Genomic DNA, 8,514 nt, shown 5'->3' with positions numbered 1-8,514 from the left:
GATTTTGGTAATCTTTAAGTAGACAAGTCAAAATGTCAAACTCCCTCTTATGGTGTAGGGTACCTGGCCTTCTCTGATGTAATCAGAGTTAGATTTGATTAAGTGATTTTATAAAAAACAGCTAGGAAGCACAATTTAGCAGTGGGTTGCAGAGAAAAAAAATTATGCTGGCAGAAAAGTCCAATTGAGTGATTAAACAGCTCTTCATTTTCTGATTTTATGTTTATGCTAACAAATTTGCTCTCTGAAAAGTGTCCACAAAGCCAAGTCTCTGATTAACACCTTTGTAGGAATGGTTTTTCACCTATTACTGAATTAAACTTGCTTCATTGGAAAGGCAGCAAGATGCATCCTCATTTCAATGTCTACTGAAATAATACAGGTTGACACCAGGAAACATAAACGTCACTGCATCCTTGCTGCTTCCTCATGGGGAAGTCTGTTTAATGTGAAAACAAGGTGATATCTAATCAGCACACAGGTAAGGAATTAAGAAAATCTTTCTTTATGGGTGAAGATGTTTCTCAAAAAATTGTTGCACCAAAGCATCATTGAAATTCAAGTGGAAAGATGATTTTAATATATCACTTGTACATTTTGTACTGCTCTTCTGGTGACAATGTAGTTTGTTTTTGTCAATTACCATTTTAATAATAGGGTAAAGAAAATTAAGTGGATTTTTGAAAGAAAACAATACTGTCAATATACTATTAAAACAAATTAAAATGGTAAAAGTTATTGTACTTTAAGTAAAAATAAAAGAGCCAAAATATCAATCCCAGTTTTGGATTACTTTAATTAACAAAAAACAATGCATATAGCAGAAGATAGTTTCAATCTGCCTACCTCTGGGTTATGGGCCCAGCATGCTTCCGTTGCAGTACTCTGCTGCTTATGTAAGTGCAAGAGATCCTGAAGCACTCACTCATCATGGGAAAGTAGCAATGTGTTTCTTACAAAAACTCTCCAGATTATTGACTTTTTAAAGTTTTTCTAGGAAACGTTCTAGATTGATGCTTATTAGCCTTTGTCAGAATAAACTTTTACGAGGTGTCTCTGTGGTGCAATCGGTTAGCATGTTTGGCTATTAACCAAAAGGTTGGTGGTTCAATCCCACCCAGGGATGTAATTGACCTTGTGATCAGATTTTGGTGATCTTTAAGTAGACAAGTCAAAATTTCAAACCCCCTCTTATGATGTAGGGTACCTGGCCTTCTCTGATGTAATCAGAGTTAGATTTGATTAAGTGATTTTATAAAAAACAGCTAGGAAGCACAATTTAGCAGTGGGTTGCAGAGAAAAAAAAATTATGCTGGCAGAAAAGTCCAATTGAGTGATTAAACAGCTCTTCATTTTCTGACTTTATTTTTATGCTAACAAATTTGCTCTCTGAAAAGTGTCCACAAAGCCAAGTCTCTGATTAACACCTTTGTAGGAATGTTTTTTCACCTATTACTGAATTAAACTTGCTACATTGGAAAGGCAGCAAGATGCATCCTCATTTCAATGTCTACTGAAATAATACAGGTTGACACCAGGAAACATAAACGTTACTGCATCCTTGCTGCTTTCTCATGTGGAAGTCTGTTTAATGTGAAAACAAGGTAATATCTAATCAGCACACAGGTAAGGAATTAAGAAAATCTTTCTTTATGGGTGAAGATGTTTCTCACAAAATTGTTGTCCCAATGCATCATTGAAATTCAAGATGGAAGATGATTTTAATATATCACTTGTACATTTTGCATTGCTCTTCTGGTGACAATGTAGTTTGTTTTTGTCAATTACCATTTCAGTAATAGGGTAAAGAAAATTAAGTGCATTTTTTAAAGAAAACAATGCTGTCAATATACTATTAAAACAAATTAAAATGATAAAAGTTATTGTACTTTAAGTAAAAATAAAAGAGCCAAAATATCAATCCCAGTTTTTGATTACTTTAATTATAAAAAAAAAATGCACATAGCAGAGGATAGTTTCGATCAATCGACCTCTGGGTTATGGGCCTAGCATCCTTCCATTGCACTACTCTGCTGCTCATGGAAGTCCGAGAGATCCTGAAGACTAAATTGATTAAAGGCCTAAAAGTACTGGACTATAAGGAAAGACTTACTAGGCTGAATATGTATACACTAGAAAAGAGGTGCCTAAGAGGAGATATTATTAATATCTTCAAATATGTAAAGATACATAACAAAGAGTTATCAGAGGAATTATTTATTAAAAGAACACGTGGTCACTCGCTGCGACTGGAGGAAAGTTCAGAACGCAATGGAGGAAAGGGTTCTTAACTGTTAGGGCAATCAGGATGTGGAATTCCCTGCCAGGGAAGGTGGTAATGGCGGACTCTGTAATTGGATTTAAAAAAGGAATGGATACATTTCTGAATGAAAAAGCTATCCAAGGTTATAATACTTAAAATATCAACAAGGTTAATCCGGGGGTAACATGAGTTATAGTAGCTAACTAGTCATAAAACATTATTCAGCAAGTATGTAGAATCATCACAACTTAAAACAGGTTGAACACGATGGGCAATTTGCCTCTATTCAACCTCAAAAACTATGTTACTATATTACTGTAGTATACAGAACACCACAATGCAATGAGCAGTGATAGTGAGCACTGATGAGGATACTAGAACTGACACTGAGCAGCAAGATGCAGCACTGGACTATTAGTAATGTACTGTAGTATGCTGAGCACCACAATGCAGCACAAGACAATGAGCAGTGATACTGAGCACTGATGAGGATACTACTGAGAACTGACACTGAGCAGGAGAGACACACTACTAGTATTACTGAGCAGCAATAAGTAACCACTGATACTGAGCACTGATATTGAGATTTCCACTGAGAGAACATAGCCACGTCCTCTCCGCTCTCTCTTCAATGCACGAGTAAAAATGGCGGCAACGCGCAGCTCTATATATAATATCCGAATCTCGCGAGAATCCGACAGCGGGATGATGACATTTTCCCTTGTTCAGGTTTTCCGAGTCAGGCGGGAACAACCGAGCCTGCCTCAGACCAGTGTAAACAACGTGGAGTTCGTGGGGAATTCGGTTCTCGGAGAACCGAACCCGCTCCTCTCTACCTTATACCCATCAATTTTTTTTATTTTCAATCTAAGCCCCTGCAGTTTTCTGTAAGCATCTGCTTCGCTATCATGATCAACAAGTCACAAGGGCAAACACTCAGGGCTTGAGGCATAGATCTTTGGACCAGCTGCTACAAGCATGGCAGAGGTGTCACTATCACTGGTGACACCCAGAGAGGTGGCGAGGGAGATTGTAATGCAGTGCGTGCAAATAAGCAGCGCAATGGTAAAAAGGAGGCATGATTTCATAGGTAGGGGCGTGGCCTGGTGGCCTGAATCTACATTTTGTTGCTCCGGGTGTCCCGGGGGTTGGGGGCTGCACCCGGGGACTAGTGTGTAAGCGGTGCTGGCTCCTGCACAGTGACAGGGCATGGCCACCCAGTATGACACCTCCCTTCTTGACCATGCTGTAATTGCAGTCGCACTGCAGTTCAGCGTGATCATAAACAATGGTGTAGCCTCCTGCTGGTGCAGACTGTATGTGCGCGCAGGAAGCCGCCACCATTTTTGTGATCACAGCGGCTGAATGTGATGTCATACAGCCGCTGTGACCACACCCCCTGTGTCTCCTCCATTGCAGACCCCATTTTGAAGCCTTGCCCCCGCACTGCTCCATCCCTGACTTGGAAATGGAGTGTTGCTGACCCCACTCTCCCCCCCTGCCCCGATTGACAGGCAGAGGCGATCGCATGCAGGCACATGCATATGCTCTTAGCAATTTTTGCAGTTGGATCGCTTATTGTGATTGCAATCCAACCTGAATCAGGCCCTATTACCTATCACAATGCGCTGCGGGCAGTACAAAATTGGGTTAATATAGGAGAAAAACCCCCAGACCTGTGCTCCTTAACTGTACCTGGTGGCTAGTGGAGCGGCTGCCCAGTAATCAGTGTCCACCCCAGTGCGCACACGGCCCACCCCCTACGGCCACGCTCCCCTTTATCAGCGGCCTCGTGATCCGGAAGGGCGGTGTGTGTGTGTGACTGACCTTAGGAAGAAACCGGAGCCTCCGCTGCAGTGACCCAGCAACCAGGGCACGGGAGTATACAGCGCCGCTGGGAGTGATGAAGCTGCAGTAAAGATGTCTATTAGACCTAGCCTGCTGCAGCCCTTGTAGATTATCATAAAACAAGTTCTTCTTTTCTTGTCAAAATTAATAGCTAAGAATAGGCTGCCTGAGGCAGGCCCCTGTTAAGTGGCCTGCTACTGAAGGCACCAACTACAAACTGAGCTCCCTGTTCATGGAAGCGGGGTTATAGAGGAGGATGCGCTGAGCATCTTGGGAACAGTCAAAAGCTTTGAGCCGGTTGGTGCCTCAGATCAAGATCCTACTCTACACCCCAATGTGAATCCTTGTGGAGTCCAGTGTACCCCACAGAAGAAATTAATGTGTCACACCCATTGGCAGCAACCTAAGAATAGCTGCTGACGGGCACAATTGAGAAAGGAAGGGGGGGGGGGGGCATTTGAATCCAGCACATAGATGCAATTCAAATATGTAATTTGTACCTTCCTATTTTAAAATATAATGGATGAACCTCACCCTGTGAGAACAATCTTCATGATCAAGAGATCTAATATGTAAAATAAGTATGAGTTGGGATAGGGCTGGGGAGGGTGGCAGCTCGGGCAGCCCCTCCCCCGTCAAGTTAAGGAGATTCAACTGAGGAAGCACAAGGGAACTCTCGTCTGGGGACAACAACTGCAGGGAGACCACATCTTTTCAGATGAACATGGGAGGGCGGAAGGCTGCCTAATACTTAAGCACCATCAAATATCAAACCATATCCAACAACTAGTACAAGCATTCCTGGGGGAAGGTCTGCAGCAGACGGATTTGCATACGGTGATGTCATCCAAGCAGTGGGCCAAAGTTGGCTGGAACCCTCATCTGCATATAAAAAGAGAAAAGGGGCATGCAGGGCATGGCGGCCTTTTGCAGTGCTTGGATGACCCCTAGTTCGCATTAAACACCCCCACCCTCCTTTGGTGTGGGGCTCATGTTGGCCATGCCCCATCCCCTGAAGCATTCATGCTGATTTCTTGCAACAGCTGGGCACTGTAACAGCTCCAGAGCTGCTCTGTAAGGCAAGTAAAAGGGTGTGGGCCCTGCAGCACCACCTGTAGTTCGCATTGTGCGTTGGAAGGCACAAAGTAAGCAGACGGGAGGAGAAGTCAGGATAGTACACAAGGGCATCCTTTTTTCTTAGTCCATAGAGGATGCTGGGGTCACATTAAGAACCATGGGGTATAGACGGGATCCGCAAGAGACATGGGCACTTTAAGACTTTCAAAGGGTGTGAACTGGCTCCTCCCTCTTTGCCCCTCCTCCAGAATCCAGTTATAGGAACTGTGCCCAGGGAGACGGACATTTCGAGGAAAGGATTTATTGTTAAACTAAGGTGAGCATCTTACCAGCTCACACCTTAAGCATGCCGCAGAACGTGGCATTCAACAGAACACAAGCCAACGGCATGAACAATTGCAGCAAAAAGCTGACCAGAACCGTAACACAACATGTGTATAACCACAAGTAATAACTGCAGACACAGTATGGACTGGGACGGGTGCCCAGCATCCTCTACGTACTAAGAGAAAAGGATTTACCGGTAGGTATTAAAATCCTATTTTCTCATACGACCTAGAGGATGCTGGGGTCACATTAAGAACCATGGGGTTATACCAAAGCTCTTGAACGGGTGGGAGAGTGCGTACGACTCTGCAGCACCGAATGACCCAACTTGAGGTTATCATCAGCCAAGGTATCAAACTTGTAAAACTTAGCAAAAGTGTTTACTAAATAGCTGCTCTGCAAAGTTGCAATGCCGAGACTCCCCGACCAGCTGCCCAGGATGAACCCACCTTTCTAGTAGAATGGGTCTTCACCTAATTCAGTAACGGCAATCCTGCCGTGGAATGAGCATGCTGAATCTTACCACAGATCCAGCGCATAATGGTCTGCATGGAAGCAGGACACCCAATCCTGTTGGGAGCATACAGGACAAACATAGCCTCTGTTTTCCTAATCTGAACCGTTCTGGTGACATAAATTTTCAAAGTTCTGACCACAGCCAGAGACTTTGACTCAACGAAGGTGTCAGTGGCCAAAGACACCATGTGGAAAGATGAACCACCTTTGGCAGAAATTGTTGACGTGTCCTCAATTCTGCTCTATCTTCATGAAAGATCAAATAAAGGCTCTTGTGATACTGCATGGTTTGTACTGTTTTCCATGTGCTCCCAGATCTTTCAAGCAAGTAGCATGGTCATGAAAGTTCTGTTTGAAAAGAAACAAACATTTACTGTCATTGTTATGCAAATAAACTTACATTAAAGCTAACAAGAAAGCACACTCGTTCTGTCTTTAAACTGATAAAAGAAACCCCAATAATATGGGGCATGCAAAAATTGAGATAAAACTCAGTTTTGCTCCTCTCCACGGAAATCTTTAATAAAAGGCGAAATATTTGTTAGTTCTGAAGAGAAACCAGAGCATGACCAAGATTCCACCTGTCGCCTGAGTGCCATGCCAGCAGTTCTCATTCAGCTCAAAGTGAGCACCCAATTTGAATGAAAGAAAGCAGATTTCTCACCAGGCTTCCCCTTGCTATAAACATGGTTTGTACTCTTTTCCATGTGCTCCCAGATCTTTCAAACAATTAGTGTGGTCAAGAAAGTTCTGTTTGAAAAGAAACAAACATTTACTGTCATTTCTATGCAAATGAGCTTACATTAAAGCACACTCGTTCTATCTTTAAACCGATAAAATAAAACCCCAATAAGATGGGGCATGCAAAAATTGAGATAAAACTCAGTTTTGCTCCTCTCCACGGAAATCTTTAGTAAAAGGCGAAAGATTTGTTCGTTCTGAAGAGAAACCAGAGCATGACCGAGATTCTACCTGTCGCCTGAGTGCCATGCCAGCAGTCCTCATTCAGCTCAAAGTGAGCACCCAATTTGAAAGAAAGAAAGCAGATTTCTCACCAGGCTTCCCCTTGCTATAAACATGGTTTGTACTCTTTTCCATGTGCTCCCAGATCTTTCAAGCAATTAGTATAGTCAAGAAAGTTCTGTTTGAAAAGAAACAAACATTTACTGTCATTTCTATGCAAATGAGCTTACATTAAAGCACACTCGTTCTATCTTTAAACTGATAAAAGAAACCCCAATAAGACGGGGCATGCAAAAATTGAGATAAAACTCAGTTTTGCTCCTCTCCACGGAAATCTTTAATAAAAGGCGAAAGATTTGTTCGTTCTGAAGAGAAACCAGAGCATGACTAAGATTCCACCTGTCGCCTGAGTGCCATGCCAGCAGTCCTCATTCAGCTCAAAATGAGCACCCAATTTGAAAGAAAGAAAGCAGATTTCTCACCAGACTTCCCCTTGCTATAAGCATGGTTTGTACTCTTTTCCATGTGCTCCCAGATCTTTCAAGCAATTAGTATGGTCAAGAAAGTTCTGCTTGAAAAGAAACAGACATTTATTGTCATTGTTATGCAAATAAACTTACATTAAAGCTAACAAGAAAGCACACTCGTTCTGTCTTTAATCTGATAAAAGAAACCCCAATAATATGGGGCATGCAAAAATTGAGATAAAGCTCAGTTTTGCTCCTCTCCACAGAAATCTTTAGTAAAAGGCGAAAGATTTGTTCGTTCTGAAGAGAAACCAGAGCATGGTTTGTACTGTATTCCATGTGCTCCCAGATCTTTCAATCAAGTAGCATGGTCAAGAAAGTTCTGTTTGAAAAGAAACAAACATTTACTGTCATTTCTATGCAAATGAGCTTACATTAAAGCACACTCATTCTATCTTTAAACCGATAAAAGAAACCCCAAAAAGATGGGGCATGCAAAAATTGAGATAAAACTCGGTTTTGCTCCTCTCCACGGAAATCTTTAGTAAAAGGCGAAAGATTTGTTCGTTCTGAAGAGAAACCAGAGCATGACCAAGATTTTTATCTGAAAATATGTGTTCTCCCCAGATGAGAGTTCCTTTGTGCTGACTCAGTTGAATCTCCTTTACTTGACAGGGGGATGCTCGAGCAGCGACCCTCCCCAGCTCTAGCCCAACTCCTACTTACCTGCCAGGTGAGATACTATGATCATGAAGGTGCTTCTCCCAAGGCAACCCATTGCACTCTGGGTGTGCTGCTTCTGCGATTTCCCCAAATGTGGGAAACTTGACTGCATAATTTGTGTTTCCCCTGGTCGGCTCTCGTATAATTCAGATCTCTTTGTCTCAGGTCTCTCTCCAGCCTAGTTTGCTGTCTGTTTCCACTTCTCTTTTCTTGAGCCGCTCCCTTCTATGCCCTTGCGCACTATCCTGACTTCTCCCGTCTGCTTACTTCGTGCCTTCCAACGCACAATGCAAACTACAGGTAGTGCTGCAGGGCCCACACCCTTTTACT

At 42.6% G+C, this 8,514-nt stretch overlaps 7 non-coding genes across 7 annotated transcripts; 2 read left to right on the top strand and 5 right to left on the bottom strand.

The window, feature by feature from the left end:
- Nucleotides 1-1,052: 1,052 nt before the first annotated feature.
- On the top strand, nt 1,053-1,126 carry TRNAN-AUU (transfer RNA asparagine (anticodon AUU)). Its single transcript has one exon. It is a non-coding gene; the product is annotated as a tRNA-Asn (tRNA).
- A 5,356-nt stretch (nt 1,127-6,482) lies between these two features.
- On the bottom strand, nt 6,483-6,598 carry LOC135001542 (U5 spliceosomal RNA). The gene has a single exon (XR_010202944.1). It is a non-coding gene; the product is annotated as a U5 spliceosomal RNA (small nuclear RNA).
- A 275-nt stretch (nt 6,599-6,873) lies between these two features.
- On the bottom strand, nt 6,874-6,989 carry LOC135001592 (U5 spliceosomal RNA). The gene has a single exon (XR_010202986.1). It is a non-coding gene; the product is annotated as a U5 spliceosomal RNA (small nuclear RNA).
- A 274-nt stretch (nt 6,990-7,263) lies between these two features.
- On the bottom strand, nt 7,264-7,379 carry LOC135001595 (U5 spliceosomal RNA). Its single transcript, XR_010202989.1, has one exon. It is a non-coding gene; the product is annotated as a U5 spliceosomal RNA (small nuclear RNA).
- Nucleotides 7,380-7,665: 286 nt separating this feature from the next.
- On the bottom strand, nt 7,666-7,781 carry LOC135001594 (U5 spliceosomal RNA). The gene has a single exon (XR_010202988.1). It is a non-coding gene; the product is annotated as a U5 spliceosomal RNA (small nuclear RNA).
- Nucleotides 7,782-7,934: 153 nt separating this feature from the next.
- LOC135001593 (U5 spliceosomal RNA) lies at nt 7,935-8,050 on the bottom strand. The gene has a single exon (XR_010202987.1). It is a non-coding gene; the product is annotated as a U5 spliceosomal RNA (small nuclear RNA).
- Nucleotides 8,051-8,179: 129 nt separating this feature from the next.
- LOC135001591 (U1 spliceosomal RNA) lies at nt 8,180-8,336 on the top strand. Its single transcript, XR_010202985.1, has one exon. It is a non-coding gene; the product is annotated as a U1 spliceosomal RNA (small nuclear RNA).
- The last annotated feature ends 178 nt before the right edge of the window (nt 8,337-8,514 follow it).

This window comes from Pseudophryne corroboree, unplaced genomic scaffold (assembly GCF_028390025.1).
Source record: "Pseudophryne corroboree isolate aPseCor3 unplaced genomic scaffold, aPseCor3.hap2 scaffold_1655, whole genome shotgun sequence".
Classification (NCBI taxonomy): domain Eukaryota; kingdom Metazoa; phylum Chordata; class Amphibia; order Anura; family Myobatrachidae; genus Pseudophryne; species Pseudophryne corroboree.
Note: the sequence above shows the minus strand (reverse complement) of the source record. Positions and strands in the feature narration are given on the sequence as shown.